General features: G+C 45.3%; 1 protein-coding gene across 4 annotated transcripts in view; it reads left to right on the top strand.

The window, feature by feature from the left end:
• Positions 1–15,945, top strand: part of ARMH1 (armadillo like helical domain containing 1) — a 47,806-nt gene that overhangs the window by 27,312 nt on the left and 4,549 nt on the right. The gene's annotated exons all lie outside the window — the stretch shown is intronic.

The raw sequence follows: 15,945 nt of genomic DNA, 5'->3' as shown, positions 1-15,945 counted from the left end.
ATTTTTATGTTTTTCAAGGTAAAACACTGAAGCACAGAGAGATTGAGTATGCTTCCCAAGGTTACACAGCTAATTGGATCCAAACCAGCTGGACTTCTGTGCCCAGGATGTTAAGATGAACCGCAGGTCCAGGGAGCCTGGGAGGGACGTGAGGAGCAGGAAAAGATCAGCTAAGGTCTGGAGGCTCGCTTCCGGCTTAGATGACTTTGGCAGCAGTGCTTGAGCTGAATGTCAGTCATATTATTCCTTCAGCAGCATTGTCAGTGTTGTGTCTGTTTGACCCTTGCAGGTCCATGTGCATATGTGGGCCTTGTATGTTGAGAAGTAATGCTATGTTAGAATCTGTTAACAGCTGGAGCATAGTGTCCTCGCCGGGGAAGAGTTGCCAGTGACGGGGTAGACTGGTAGAAGGACCTAAGTAGGGGTCAGACCCAGAGGCAGAGGGTTGTCACTGGCACTGGAGCAAAAGAGACTAGATTAGGAGGCACTGAGACCTTCCTTTCCTCACCCCACCTCCATGCGGCAAATGTTGTCATTCCTGCTCATCCATCACTTCTGAGCTTATGCATTTCTTCTCTAAGGCCTTCCTTGACCCTGCCTTCAACCCCTGCCCAAATGTCAGCCCTCCTTCCTTTGAACCACTCCCCTCCAGGACTTCCCTTCATTAGAGCCGTCGCCTCCAAAATGGTCTAGATCCTCAGCACAGCCCCTAGCACGTGTGTGGAATGGTGAGTGGGTGAGTGAATGCTGCACATACTACTCTTAGTGATTACTTGCCTGTATGCCTGTCTCATCCAGACCTCTGAGCAACTCCAGGGCAGGGACTGGGTCTGATTCATCTTTTTCCCTCAGGAACTGGAACATAATGGGTGCTCAGTAGAAATGTGTCAAACAAATTTATGGAAAAAATAGCTTATGCTGATGAACTCCTCCAGAGTTAAGACTGGCCCCAGCTTTTTCCAACATTGGCCCAATTTAGAACCCCTCTGCTTTTATTCAGTAACAACTAACACCGGCAGAGGCAGCAGGGACATGATGCTTTGCCACTGCCTTTTTTGGTTTGATGTATACTCATGTGATAACAGTGAAACTGTGCACATCAAAACAATTTCAGATATGCCAGACTTATAACAGGTGCTCAAGAAATGTCTGTTGAATGAATGAACCAGGTACTTCAAAATAGTCTTCAGGTTGGGCATGGTGGCTCCCACCTATAATCCTAGCACTTTGCAAGGCCGAGGTGGGAGGATCCCTTGAACCCAGGGGTTCAAGACCAACCTGGGCAACATAGTGAGACCCTGTCTCTATAAAAACTAAAAAAATTAGCCAGGCGTGGTGGTGCATCCCTGTAGTCCCAGCTAGTCAGGAGGCTGAGGCAGGAAGATCGCTTGAGCCCAGGAGTTTGAGGTTGCAGTGAGCTATGATGATGCCACTGAAGCGTAAAAAAAAAAAAAAAAAAGTCTTCATGAAACCCAGAATATAGAGAATTCGTATGTAATGACTGTCTGCTAGGGGAACTATTTCCCGTGATCAGTGTAGGCTTGAAGTTAAGGGAGAGAATAAGGCACACATTCAGCTTCCACCTCCTCCCAAGTCAGGGGAGGAAAGTTCTGACAGGTCTTAAATGGGATCCTGACCGTGGGTGACTGGAGAGGATCAGAAAATAATTTCTTTGAATTTGGGTACACAAAATTCCAACACCAAGGTGGAGCCCCCCTAAGATGATGGCAACAGAATAGAGCAGAAGCCTGTGACCAAGAGAAATCTGGACAACAGTGACGAGAAGAGCGCGTGGGTGACATGGACTGACCCAAAAAGGCAGGGTTTGTTTTTTTAAACAAATATTTGTTGGATATCTGTGGTGTTCCAAGAACTACGCCCAATACTGGGGTTTTGCTTGTGTGTGTTTGTTTGTATTGAGGAGAAGAATGAATGATTTGGGCGAAGGGTCAGGGCAATGTCCACTCTACCTCCCGTGCTGCATGTGGGGGTTGGGGGATGGGTGTCAACATCCAGGAAGGCTGCAGGGAAAGTGGATTCCCAGGGAAGAGTTCAATGAAAGCAGGAGGCTGGGAGGCTTAGGGTGCCTGGTGATGGTCTGCTTTCCAGGGGGCGTCAGTGATGGAGGAGCCACCCGCCAGCCTCACCTCCTTTTTCTTCAAACCCCCCACCTTCCCACCACCATATCCACCAATCTGTCTGACCCATGGTCACATTAGTCACATTCTTTGCTCTCCTTCCCATTACGACAGAGTGTCCTTGTTCCTATCACAGGCCACCTCTTCTATTTATTCTCTGAAGCACATTCCCTCCAAGACTTCACTTCTGCAGTTACCCTCTTCCTTCTCTGCTAGTTCATCGCCATGACATGAAATATGCTCTGTATCTCCCATCTTAAAAAGGAGCCCGTCCTTGGGAATCTATAGATTAAAAGAAATTTAAAAGACATGTCCCAAAAAAAGGTAAAATTATAGCATTTAGGGATGCACACCCCTCTTTGACCCCAAGTTCCCCTCCAGCTAATCATTTTTCCATTTCCTTCCTGCTTGACCTCTCAGCTGCTTTTGACCCAGTTGACCCCTCCCTCGCTTTCTTCTATTAGCCTCTGTGATACCACTTCAAGTTTCCCTCCTGCCGGTTGGTTTTGCCATAGTCTCCTTTGGTACTTTCACCTATTTCTCTACGAGACTGGTGGGTCAGCCTACCTCTCATCTCTTTATCTACACTTTCTCCCTAAGTGATTTTGTCTGGGGCCGTTGCTTTAAATACTCTCTCTCTCTCTCTCTTTCTCCTCTCTCTCTATGTATGTATACACAGACACACACATACACACAAACACACACACACACATATACACATACTAAATCTGTATATCTGTATCTCTGTCCTTGATCCCTCCCCGAAATCTCCATGTGGATGTCTAATACATATCTCAAACTTATGGCCAAAACAGAACTCTTGACTTTCTTCCCCAAACCTGTTCTTCCTCTCGTTTTCCCTATCTCAGCCACCAACCAAATTGCACAGGTTAAAAATGTAGGCCTGGCCGGGTGCAGTGGCTCACGCCTGTAATCCTAGCACTCTGGGAGGCCAAGGCGGGTGGATCGCTCGAGGTCAGGAGTTCGAGACCAGCCTGAGCAAGAGGGAGACCCCATCTCTACTAAAAATAGAAAGAAATTATCTGGCCAACTAAAAATATATATAGAAAAAAAAAATTAGCCAGGCATGGTGGCGCATGCCTGTAGTCCCAGCTACTTGGGAGGCTGAGGCAGTAGGATCGCTTAAGCCCAGGAATTTGAGGTTGCTGTGAGCTAGGCTAACGCCATGGCACTCACTCCAACCTGGGCAACAGAGTGAGACTCTGTCTCAAAAAAAAAAAAAAAATGTAGGCCTAATACCAGATTACCTTCTTTCTCTTGTCTCCCACCCCATCCCATGCTTACCAAGTCTTCTAGGCTCTATCTCCACTTACCTTCCCTGTCCCCACTGTGATCACCCTAGTCTAGTCCATGGTCCTGTCCCCTAATTTATCTTTCTGGTTCCATTCTGTCCCTCTGTAACACATTCTCCCACTGCAGCCAGAATGAGCATTTAAAGAATATAAATTAGACAGTATCACTCCTTATCTTCCCATTGACCTTGGCTGAAATCCACATACCTGCCATGGCCCACAAAGCATGGAAGGCTCTTCCCCCAGACCTTGGATTGGTGAGAAAAGAAAAATAGCTCAGAACAGTCTGGGCTATGTGAGGTGTGCAAAACTTATCAGACCCAGAGAGGCATGAGTATAGGGTTTCAGTCATGCCCCACTCCCACCTCCACCCATGCCTGGGGGCAATTGTTTAAAGTCATTTTGTTCCTGACCAGCTGCCTCACCCATTATCTTCATGTTGCTGGAATCTGTGATACAGAGAACAATGTATAGCCAATCAATCACTTATTTTATTTATTTATTTTAGAGACAAGGTCTCACTCTGTTGCCCAGGCTGGAGTACAATGGTGCAATCATAGCTTACTATAGCCTCAAACTCCTGGGTTCAAGCAATCCTCTCTCCTCAGCCTCCTGAGTAGCTGGGAATACAAGCATACACCACCACACCTAACTAATTTTAAAAAATTTTTTGGTAGAGGGGGGTCTTGCTATGCTGCCCAGGCTGGTCTAAACTCCTGAACTCAAGCGATCCTCCCACCTCGGTCTCCTAAAATGCTGGGATTACAGGCTTGAGCCACCATGCCTGGCTGCTCATGTTACTTTAATGTAAATTATTGGTAGACTCAGGACTGCCTCGTCTTTTTCTTTAAAAATCCAGTTATAACTGCTGCTAATTGGAGTATATATTCAGGGCAACTTGAATCTGTGCTCCCAGGTTGCATCCTCAAGTTTGGCCCAAATAAACTCTCTGCTTATGTTGATTTCCCTCAGCTTCTATCCTTTAGGTCAACAACGGACAATTTCTCAAACTTCAGATGTAAGCTCAGATGTCACCTCTGAGAGAGGCCTTCTGTGACTCCCCTATCTAAAGCTTCCCCGTTCCCTCCCACCACCCACTGCAGTCCCCCCCCACCAGATCACATAGTAACACATATCACCTATGGAAATTACTTGTTTACTGTCTGTTCTCTGCCAGAAAGTCAGCTCCAGAAGAGCTGAGAGGGCATCCTTTTTGTTTACCATTATACACCAGTGTCTAAACAATACTGTCAAAATAGGTCCTTAAATAGTTGTTGAATAAATGAATGAATGGTGTATACCCTGATGTATACTGACAATCATTGTACTGAGAATAGAATTTGAAATACCTAGTTTTTTCAGTCCAGATGTCCAACCATAGTCCTAATGGCTAAGGGGAGGCTGTGTGTCTTAAGTGACCCTATATTTCTTGAGTTCCTTTTTTTTTTTTTTTGAGACAGAGTCTAACTTTGTTGCCCGGGCTAGAGTGAGTGCCGTGGCGTCAGCCTAGCTCACAGCAACCTCAAACTCCTGGGCTCAAGCGATCCTCCTGCCTCAGCCTCCCAAGTAGCTGCGACTACAGGCATGCGCCACCATGCCCGGCTAATTTTTTCTATATATATATTTTTAGTTGGCAAGATAATTTCTTTCTATTTTTAGTAGAGACGGGGTCTCACTCTTGCTCAGGCTGGTCTCAAACTCCTGACCTCGAGCGATCCACCCGCCTTGGCCTCCCAGAGTGCTAGGATTACAGGTGTGAGCCACCTCCCGGCCTACCACGATTTTATATGCTCACATATCCTTTAATTCAGGAATCTGTAAGCACACCATGGAGATGGGTTGTCTGGGGCCACAGCTGGGACTACAGGCTAGTGAGGATCAGTATCACTGACTTTTCCTTTTGCTCCAGGCTCTGGTGTGGCCCCATTTGGCACTCTTACTGATCCTGTCTGCACTGGACATTTTGAGATGTTGTTCATAATGAATTTTTTGCATAGATTTTTGATTTTTTAAAAAATATTGGATCAAAACAGTATTTATTTTAATTTATGAGTGTCTTGATCCAAGCTCCCTTAAATTTTGCACCTGAGGCAAGTGCCTCCCCCTAGTCCCAGCCCTGGGTAGCACAAGGGAGCTGGAATCATTTGGGGTCTTGGAGGTGGTGTAACCAAGTCTAAGCTCATACCACTCACCTCAGGACAGCCAGTGAATCAAAAGACAAGGTGTTGGGGCAAGGAAAAGTGACTTTTATTCAGAAAGCCAGAAAACTGTGAAGACAGCAAACTAATGGCCTAAAGAATCATTTTAAGGTAGTATGAACTTTAGGCCCCTTTTTATATTAAGGGGAGGGGGAAGGTTGCAAGAGGTAACCAAGGACTACAGACCTCAGTGTCAGTGAGGGTCTGAGGAAATTGTAAAACTTCTTTGCTCTTGGTCAGTTAGCTTTGGATGAGTAGGTCAGGTCATGATGTTCCTGTAAATTTTTAACGTAGCACTGTTACTTGTGTGTATACTTTTCTTATCTCCCCGGAAGTCAGTTTTGGGACAGGAAGAGTTACCATCTTCTAGCCTAGGTGCGGAGCTAAGCAGAAGCTTTTAACCTAAAAGATATCAGGAGGGCATCAGAAGCAAAATGGAGCTAGATATGTTAAGCCTCCCTTCCACTGTTACAATGGGACTCTGCTGGAACTGTCAACTGCACTACCCTCACGTGGTCTCTCTGTGTAGCCTGGGCTTCATCACAGCCTGGCGTCTGGGTTCCAAGAAGTGGCAGCCAAGAGCAAACTTCTAAGACATTCTAGACCAAAGCTTTATGGCCTTTTTTGTCGTCACCACATAAAATCACACAACATCACCTCCTGCCCAGATTCAAGGGAAGCACAAAGACCCCACACCTTGATGAGAAGAGGGTCAAAGAATTTTGTGGCCAAGTTTTAAAGTCACTCCAGTGGGCTATGTGGGACCTGGGGGACATACGTGGTGATGGCTGTATGTCTGTCCAGGTGTGACAGGCTTCTCTCTCTTCCTTTTCCTCCCATTGCTCAATATTTTAAGGCAGTTTCCTGAAATAGGTTTGTCTGCCAGAGCAAGGTTCATAAAATCGCATCTCCTCCACACCGGGGCAGGTGCCGCTGGAGGGAGGGGTGGGCAAAGGAGCACTGTGTTCAATGCCGTGGGAATACCCTGCTGTCTAGTCCCCGCTGCAGGAGATTCTGGTTGTCTGTCCTTGTTGCATTCTTCACTTTGAAGTAAAAATAACCAGGGAAAGAGGATTGACTCCTACGTCCACTAATTTCTTAGTTTTTTTTTTTTATCATAGAATTAAGATTTTAGAATTTCTTTTAATGATGAGCCCATTTGACCTAAGAGAGCCAAAATCAGAGTGAAGGGAGGACTTCTCCAAAGTGGTCCTGCCTGGAATTTATCTCCATCTATAATTGCTTTTAAGTGAAAAATGGCAGTTTCCTCACAGAGAGAATTGCTGTTCCAGGAATTAGTGGTATCAGAACTAGCAGTCTACAGCCACAGAAGTAGTTGTTCATTGGTCTCCCTCCCTAGAGAAGAGAAATTTCAAAGCCCTAGAAAGTTTTTTGGAAGAAGAAATTAGTGAATTCTGTTGGGAATTTGAAATGTGTGTGTATATAAATATGTTAGTATATTTTACAAATAAATTATTACCTAAGAAATAAAAATTACTATGTATGACTTAATTAGAAGCAGACCAATTCACCATAAATTAATTTGCCAAATGCATGCTTGCCAAAAATCAATTGGCCAAATGACAATTTGCTGAGTGGCCAATTCACCAAATTACTAATTTAATGAAAGGATGTTTCCTTCAAATATATGTAAAGTTATAGCAGTTCATATTGGTTGTATTAGTTGGGCCTAAGAGAGCTGGGAGAAGCTGGAACTTCAGAGTTCTTGGGGACTTCATACTCTCCTCTGCCTCAGTACCCCCTTTCTGCCCTTTGTTGGCCCCTTCACCTCCCTTTCCCTGTCCCACCCTGTCCCCATGCCATCTTCTCAAGGGGGACAGTCTAGACCATGCAGTATGGCAACCTCCAGCAGTTTCCCTGTCCAGGTCCCCTCTGCCTACCTCTGTTCCCTGCCACTGCACTAGAGAGAGCTTGTGCAGAGACAAATGAAGATTCCTTAAAGTGCTATGAAGACAAAATGGAAGCCAGTATATTCAAACTTTGCATAAATCTACAAAAGCTGTTAAAATCAGGCCATCTATATCAGTTCCCTTGCTGTATAACAGATTACCCCAAAACTTAGTAGTTAAAAACAGTAAACATTTATCATCTCACACAGTTTTTGTGGGTCAGGGATCTGGGAACAGCTTAACTGAGTGGTTCTAGCTCAGGGTCTCTCCTGAGGTTGCAATCAAGATGTCAGCTGGGAGTGCAGTCACCTGAAGGCTTGACTGGGGCTGGAGGAGCCATTTCCACTGTGGCTCACTGACATACCTGGCAAGTTAGTGCTGGCTATTGGCAGGAAACCTCAGTTCTTCACCACGAGAACCTCTCTATAGGGCTTTTTGAGTGACTGCACAACATGGCAGTTAGCTTCTCCCAGAGCGAGTGATCCACAAAGAGAGAACAAGGAGGAAGCCCCAGTATCTTTTATAATCTAATGTCAGAAGTCGCACAGTGGCCAGGCGAGGTGGCTCACGCCTGTAATCCTAGCACTCTGGGAGGCCGAGGTGGGAGGATCACTCGAGGTCAGGAGTTCGAGACCAGCCTGAGCAAGAGCGAGACCCCTGTCTCTACTGAAAAACAGAAAGAAATGATCTGGACAGCTAAAAATATATAGAAAAAATTAGCCGGGCATGGTGGCGCATGCCTGTAGTCCCAGCTACTTGGAAGGCTGAGGCAGAAGGATCGCTTGAGCCCAGGAGTTTGAGGTTGCTGTGATACGGGCTGACACCATGGCACTGTAGCCTGGGCAACAGAATGAGACTGTCTCAAAAAAAAAAAAAAAAAAGAAGTTGCACATTGTCACTCTGCTTTATCCTATTAATTAGAAGCCAGTCATTAAGTCCAGTCCACATGAGGGGAATTAGGCTCCACTTCTTGAAAGGAAGCATATCAAAACTTTGTGGATGCATTTGAAAACCACCATACCATCTAATAAAAATTGTTGAAAAGTTAACAAATATGTGTAAGAAACAACTTTATGGTAAAATGGAACTGTTTATGAATTTGGAAAATGGTCATTTGGAGGATAAAATTTTGTCTAATTGACCTAAAACCTGGAATTAACTTGACTTGCTAATAAAATGATCATGTTTCATAGAGCAAAGTTGAAAGTATGGCTTATCAGCCCCAAAGTACAACGTCAATGTTAATGGCTGAACAAATTACTCGACTAACATAGTAGAATCCTTTAGAGTTGTTAGTGCAGGGAAACAGTAACCCTAAGTGACCAAATAGGACAGACATGGACAAGTCTATGTGTGACACCTGTTTCCCCACCCTCCCAAGACCTAGAGAGACTGGCAGTAAGTAAGAACCTCATGTTAATTTTCTTAGGTTCTTGGTTCTATAAAGTTACTTAGGTTGCTAATTCTAAGAAATATGATTTACTTAGAAATTAATCATAGATTTGGTTTACTTCTTTCTTTTTCATAAAAGTATGTTTTTGTTGTTTTTTTAGAGACTAGGGTTCGCTTTGTTGCCCAGGCTGGAGTGCAGTAGTGCGATCCTAGCTCACTGCAGCCTCAAACTTCTGGGCTCAAATGATCCTCCTGCCTCAGCCTCCGGAGTAGCTGGGACTACAGACATGCACCACAGTGCCAGGCCCATAAAAGTACTTTTAAAATAGAGATTCACATAATATAAAATTAACCATTTTAAAATGAACAATTCAGTGGCATTAGTATACATTCACAATGTTGACAAAAAACACCTGAGGACAGAAAACATTACTAATATTATGGTGAACCATACTTTTAAAATTGTTTTCTTAGCTTCATGCCCTTCACAGGGTTAAGCAAAACTCCAAGCTCTCATTTTTAAAGCTACGACTTTTGCCTCACAGAACTTTGTGCCTTTGCTTTGCTCTTCTCAGCTGACCTAGCTCCACCCTTCTCTGCTGTATAAGAGGCCACCTGTCCTGTATTACTTCATTGAACAACTGTCACAAGACTCTGACACTAAAGGAGACTTTCACATACACATCTGTTGGCTATTTTTAAAAGATGCATTACTTCCCCAAAATTATATGAGCACTTCAACTGTGACATTTTATTCAGCATTTATAAAACTTTACAATACAGTCTTCCAAGGGGATTAAGTAGAAAGTCCTGGGGAAAAACTTATTTCTAATTTGCCTGGCCCTCAAAACATCTGTGTCCTGCCCTTGCCTGATACTGCCTCCCCTTTGGGGACAGTGGTGGTTGACTCAGGTCTCAGGAATTGTTCAGAGCACCAGCACACGGCTGGTCGGACTGGGTGAAACTTGCCTGGGAGAGCACATACCAGTGGAAGACACACCATAGTATTTCTTTTCTTTCTTAGCAAAGGCAAAATCATAATAATTCTTGATCCAGAAATACATATACCACCGTAGCATATAACATTAATTACTTTGTTGCCTGGCTTTAAAAAAAAAATAGTGCATAAAATATATTTTAGTGTTAATATTTCAACATTGGGTTTTGAACACGATGTGGTAAAAGAAATACCGGGATGTACAGGAATCAGAAACAGAACGCAATTGGTCAGGAAGATGTGTGACACTGATCTCTTCCTCACGACGGTGCAGCACACCAAACATGCACACTGGTGCCCTGCTGGAAAGGAAGAAAACCGCCGCGTGGAAGCGCACTTCTCACATGTGGCCAGTAGGTGGCAGTCTTGTCTGGAGTGCAGAGAAAGAATCAGGACAAGGCCCTAGAAGCAAACACATAGAAAACAAACCTCATCAATGCTGTGAGCGCCTTGGAAATGGCTCCGTGGAATATGGAATAGGCACAGTTAACAGGTGTGATGCTATTTCTAAGGCTCCCTTTGCCAAAGGAATACTAAGCCTGCTGCTACAGCTCTGTCTCCTGTTCACTGTGATTCTCTGGGCAAGTCATTCGTTCTCAGTTTCTTCATCTATTCAATGAAGTGCTGAGACAGGTGATTATCAAGGTTTTTTATGGTGCAGACAGGCTGTAGATTCTCTAGTTCCTCTTTGGACTGGAGGAATGAATCTTTCCTCTTGCACCACTGAAGTTTCCCTGGAGGGCGAGTGGCAAGCACTTTTCATCTGTTTTGTTTACTGCGGTTTCATCGGCAGGTATCCAGCACTGTAGGTAGCACATGCTCGATCACTATTTGTCAAATGAATGAGCATGGGCTCCGCAGAGCTGCTCCCCAACTTCATCAGGCCTGAACTCTCAAATGTTCAAGCCCTCCTGATCACACCCTCCTTGAATACTCTCATCCTTCCTACTGTACATTCCTATTCCTCCGCCAGTCCTTTCGGTGTTGAGTTTTCAACAGCATTCAATCCCAGGTCCTCTTCTACTTCTTTGCTGTCTGTGCTACCTCATCCACTCTCACAGCTTTAATTACCACCTATAACGATAGAAACAATAGCAGCTAACCTTTATAACGTATTTATGCCGGGTACTGCTCTTGCTCTTAACTCATTTAATCCTCACAACAAGCTGCTAAGGTGGGCACTATTATTAACCCCATGTTGTGGGTGGAGGACAGAGTGATTGAGTGACCTCTCTACAGCTCAGACCACTCTCCTGAGCTCCAGACTCATGTTTCCATTTGCCTCCTGAACATCTCCCATTGGATGTCACCAATGGACTCCTGATATTCCAGCTCCAAAGCTTTCCTTCTCCAAGGTCCCAATCTCAATGAAAAGTACCCACCCACCCAGGCTGGACATGTGGGTAATCGTCATCTCTTCCAGCTTCCCACCTTCAACCAACCTCTAACAGAACCAGTTAATTCTAACTAGTCAATATTCAAATCTGTTCCGTTTTCTCCATTCATTCTCCACTGCTGTACTTTGGGTCTTCGTATTTCTCACCGGCACTGCCCTCTAAACCGGCCTCCATTGCTCCAGTGCACCGCCCACACACAGTCTGTTTTCCTAGTCCACCAGCGGAGTGGAGGCAGCAGAGCTGAAGAATATGGGCTTTGGAATCAGACAGTCATTCTTATGTTCTGTTTGGTCGTGGCCAAGCTACTCAACCTTTTGCGTGTTAGTTTTCTCTGCAATGAAAGATGAAAAAATGCCTGCTATACAGGGTTGTTGGTTCATGCAAAGCCCTTCAGAAGCTGGGGCTGGGCCACTTCTACAGGCTTAGCTCTGACCCATGACCCAACACTCTATGTCCCAGTCAGACCTCCCTTGCTTGCCAGGCCACAAATGCGACGTGGCACTATCCAACACGGCACTTGCCACGTTCTGTATTTCAGCCCCTCCCTTTTCCCCATAGCTTTGCCAACTCAAGTGTCACCTTCTCCAAGGAAGCCTTCTCCTGATTCTCCATCCCCCACTCCCTCAACTCCGTCGTCACCCAGCCTGGCTTCCTTTGTGCTCCCATGGCCCTTGTAACACTGTATCAAAAATGCCAGTTTCCTAATGGGTGTCCCCCCATTAGATTGTGATGTCCTTAAGGTCAGCGATTTATCTTAGTCCTCTTCAGAGCCCCAGCACAGAGAAGATGCCCAATAAGTCTTTTGTTAGATAAATGAATGAATCAATGAATAAATCAACAACTGCTTAAATTTAAGACAGTTGGGTGTTAACAGCACCATAAGCTTTAGGCAAAGCTGCCGAAAACGGTAGTCTCTTGTTGCCCCTTGCTTTCTGAATGACTCTGCTGTGCTCACTAGCACATCTGAAGAGTTGTAACTGGCTGGGTTCTTGTGGAGACATTTGGTCAGGGACTAGCACTTTTGCTTTGGGTGTAAACAGTGACAGCTGTGAATTTTAAAACCCAATCAAAAATGATTCAGTGAATAAATCTTCATTTTTCCAAGGAGTTGCAAGTGTTGCAGATACATAATTAATGAAAGATCAATCATTTAGTGTAAAGTGAATAGGCAGAACTGGATACTCTTCTCGTGGTTTACTTGGTCCTATGCAGGCAGAAAATGTGATTTGTGGTCAGGGAAATTTCATAAAAATATCTTTACCGATTCATTTCTACCCTGAATGTCCACCAAGTCATGTCTTGCTGTAGGACAAGCTCTCTTAGGCCCAGGATGTCCTGGCACAAAGGTGCTGCCAGCTTGTGCCTGGGAAGAGCCCAGCTACTAATGAGGAACATGCTACAGCAGACAAAGCCAAGTGTCATCAGATACAAGGAGGAGCCAAACCACTTGGATCCAAAAAACGAGCTGTACTAATTCAAGTAGAAGGAAGAAAGGTTTTCGTAACCAAACAATAGCAGAGCAAGTGAGAAAAACTTGGGGATTTCACGCATCAGCCAGTGCAGGCAGCCAGAAGTATCTGAGGCTGCAACTTTGTCCAGATGAGAGTATTTTGGGGAAGCCAGAGGGGATTGGGGTGCTCTGCACCTTCCCAGGGCTGGCCTCTTTCCCTCCACAATGTTACTGGATCTGTGATTCCAAATTAGAACTACACCTGGGCAACCAGAGGCTGCTAGTGGTGGGCAGCTGGGATTGCAAGGGCTACTCTGGAAGATGTGGACAAAAGGGGCAGCCCAGAAGGAATGGCTGGCTGGTCATAGGGAGTGTTTCTGAATGAAGCAGCTGTTTCTGAATCAGGAAGGTCCACAGAAGAAAGGGTCTACTGCAGAGTCTGTCCCCAGAGTGCTAACAAGCACTGGAAGGGCTAACGCAGGGCATCCTTCAAGATCTTCACCTAGGGGTAAATCTTTGATTCTATAACTGGGAAAATCAGGATAAGACAAAACTGGCTTTGTGCAGGGCTTCAGGTCCAGGCCCCCTGGTGTGCCCCATGGCTCTGGAGCCTAGGGGTGGGTGGCAGGTTCCCAGGATCTGGCACAAGGGCCATTTGGGGGAGGTAGGCTGGTTATCTGTTGGTAGCCTTTCTGTGCCTTTCCTTAGATTGACTCACCAGTCCAAACTGGTTCTCTTTTTCCTGCTAAAGGGCACTCTGAGGTCTGGCGTGAAGTCAGCTCCCCCACCCTGTGACAGTATTTGCAACGCATGATATTCAGCAACGAGAGGAGAGTTGACGGTGCAGTGTGCCAAACACAGGATGGGCTGCTGACTCTCTCCCCAGCCTCTGCCTTCCAGACCACTGCTCTGTGGGTAATTGTCAGTGGCAGTTTTCTGACAAGATTATAAATCACCAGCACATGTTCACTCTTAGGCAGCCTATGTTTGTCTGGACTTAAGCAAGTAAATTTTCCAAGAGCTGAACGCAGTCTCTTGTGGAGACCCGTTGTGTGTGCTCTGAGGATCCAGGCAGTCCCCTTCACTGGCCACCTCACCAGGCACCCTGTGTCTCCTACTGTGAGGAAGGGCCCCACCCTTCACTTTCCATCATGCCTGGCTCAGATGAAGTGAGTGTGCACAGAGTGTTGCTCAGTTCTGGGCTGGCCAAGAAGTATGAGGTCCTGACTTCAAAGAGCTCTCTCAAAGCTGGCCGTGGGGGATGGGGCCAGGGCTGCAGCAGTCCTGGCTTTCCAGCCTGTGGAAGAGTCGGAACTGGGAAGGATTCTGTAGCTCAGTGTGGATGAGGAACACAGTGGCCAGAGCAGAACAGAGCCTCCCCTGGAGTCATCGACCACCAGCCTGGCAGTTTCCAAGCATGTTCCTAGGCTGCCATACCAAAGTGGCTTTTAACAGGGATGCAGGATCCAGTCAGTGCTTTTCAACAACGTTTATGGAGCATGCATCGTGTGCCTGGAATGGTTTGAGGCTCGGGGTCAGCAGAGATGTCAGATATGTTCACTGGGGTTCATATACTAGTACAGAGACAGACCGTTACTGGATGAGACCAGTGTTCTACGGCAAGAGAACAGCGCTGTGGGGTCAGAGACACAGAACATCTACTCCTGAGTAGAGAGTGGAGGCAGGGGGAAAAGGGGCCAGAGAGCTTCCTGAAAGTTGATTTCTGAACTGAGTCTAGAAGAATGAATAGTAACAGCCAGGTGAGGAAGACTTCCTGTCAATGGTAGGCTCGGCAATTTGGACCAGTCTTCCTCCTGGAACTAGTAAAATATCTAGAAGAAAAAAAATTGTAATCTCCTTATTAGCATTGGAGAGCAGTACAGTGAGGAATTACCAGACCCAAAGATAGGGAATGATGAGAACCCAGAAAGAAAAGCCTAACACTTAAAGAAACTAAGAGGCATCAAAAGGCAAAGGAGAGGCTGGGCGCAGTGGCTCACGCCTGTAATCCTAGCACTCTGGAAGGCTGAAGCAGGAGGATTGCTTGAGCTCAGGAGTTCGAGACCAGCCTGAGCAAGAACAAGACCCCATCTCTACTAACAATAGAAAAAATTAGCCAGGCATAGTGGCACACAGCTGTAGTCCCAGCTACTTGGAAGGCTAAGGCAGGAGGATCGCTTGAGTCCAGGAGCTGTGGTTGCAGTGAGCTATGATGACACCACTGCACTCTAGCCTGGATGACAGAGTGAGACCCTGTCTCCAAAAAAAAGGCAAAGGAGAGAGAAGGCACCCAGAGCCTACCCTAGGTGTGATGTCTGAAACTCTAGCATAAATACTTTAAGATGAGATCCCAGAAGACAGTGCCCTTAAAGTGAGGGTGAGCCAGAAATAAACCAGCCCTATGGATTACACAACCACCTGGGTGGTCCAGGAAACCTCAAGTCTTGAATGTGGACAAAGGTATAGGAATTGTTAGTGCCCCAAGTGCCTGATAGAAACAAATAAAAATTATCTCTGGAAGAAAGTAACTTCATCCTAGCTCTCAAGTTTTTCCTACAATTAATTTTTCAAATACAAGACCAACCCAAAGTAGAAGATAGCCATGCACACAAGGAAGTCACTATAAACTGGAACTAGTAGACTAGAAACAGACTCACAAAAACTTCAGCCAAATTATTAGATACAGACTATTAAAAACTAAGTTTAAAACAAAAGACAATCTTCTAAATATCTTTAGGGAACAGAAAGCTATAAAAAATGGCATAATAGATTTGAGAAACAACCAAATAGAATTTCTCAAACTTAAAAATGCAGTAGCTAAAAGTAATCACCTAGTGGGCAGGGGGTTTTTGGGTGTGTGTATATGTTGTTGTTATTCTTTTGTTGTTGTTGTTGTTTTGTTTAGAGACAAGGTCTTGCTCTCTTGCTCTGTTGCCCAGGCTAATGGGCAGTTTTAACATCAGAGTAGACACAGGTGAACAGAAAATTAGTAATGTGGAAGAAAAGACAGAAGAAACTATTCAGAATTTACCATAAGCTGCCAACATGATTGAAAATAGAGATTAGAGGATAGAGTAAGAATGTCCAACAGACACAAAGAGAAGAAAAAGAGAATGAGGCAGTGATACCATTAAAGAGACAACTGAGGCT

The sequence above is a fragment of the Lemur catta genome, chromosome 3, assembly GCF_020740605.2.
Source record: "Lemur catta isolate mLemCat1 chromosome 3, mLemCat1.pri, whole genome shotgun sequence".
In the NCBI taxonomy this organism is placed as follows: domain Eukaryota; kingdom Metazoa; phylum Chordata; class Mammalia; order Primates; family Lemuridae; genus Lemur; species Lemur catta.
Note: the sequence above shows the minus strand (reverse complement) of the source record. Positions and strands in the feature narration are given on the sequence as shown.